Below are 1011 nucleotides of genomic sequence, written 5' to 3'. Positions count from 1 at the left end.
TCTTCTGGGAATAGGGACCAAAATTCTTTATGGGGTACAAAATGTGAAAGGTCTGGTTTCTGTAATTGCTTCTCTGATAAACATGGACATTGGAAGGTTGATTCATATCCCCGGCCTGTTTTTACCTTTCTTAGTGAGATAGGACTCTGGGAGGGAGGTTCCAAGACACATTGGTGAGGTCGTATGCCCAGGGAAGTCAGGTTGGCGTCATGGTGGCATCTAAAACTCAGTGGTTGAAAAAAATGGTAAGATATAAAGTAAAACAAGTTGATTAATAATCAGGAACCTAAAGGTAAGAGTAGAGCAGATGGAACTAAGAGTTTTCGTGTGGGAAAAAGCTAGGAAGTCGATTTTAGGTATATTCCAGGGGGCCATAACGTCACTAATTTTTTTCCTGAGTCTGATCATTAAAATAGTAACTTCTCCAGGTGTGTTATATGGGTTAAATAATTTCCTATACTATTTCTAGGGGACAGTTTCCATCTCAGTGTGATGGAAGTACTACAGAATCTGTGGGAACACTGCTTTCATGGGCAGTAACTTTAAGAAACTGGAGCTTGGCTTAAGGTTGCCGTGGTAATCCCACCCATAGTCATAGATGACCATGTATGTCATCTCACTCTGGCTCTGCTGATCTAATAACCAGCACTAACACTGCCCTAACTGTAAAATTAACCAGACTTCTTAGCATACTTGAACTTTCTAAGATTATCCAATCCATTAACCTATTTCATTTGGGTTTCTATAAAACCCAAATAAACAATGAGGAAAAAATCAGGAAAGGAACTGCATTGTTTTGAACTTAGCATCCTCAGTTCAAATACTCCATTTCAAAGTGACTGACAATTTGATTTGCCTGTTCCATGTTGCTCTTCTCATATTTCTGCGTTTTGAAAGTTATCAAAGGGTAGTAGCACACTTGGTTGAGCACAAGGACCTGGGTTCAAGGCCCTGGCTCACCTGTGGGGGTGGGGGTGGGGGGAAGCTTCACAAATAGTGAAGCAATTGCTG

The sequence above is a fragment of the Erinaceus europaeus genome, chromosome X (assembly GCF_950295315.1).
Source record: "Erinaceus europaeus chromosome X, mEriEur2.1, whole genome shotgun sequence".
Lineage (NCBI taxonomy): Eukaryota > Metazoa > Chordata > Mammalia > Eulipotyphla > Erinaceidae > Erinaceus > Erinaceus europaeus.
The sequence above is the reverse complement of the archived record's forward strand: the minus strand, read 5'-3'. Positions refer to the sequence as shown.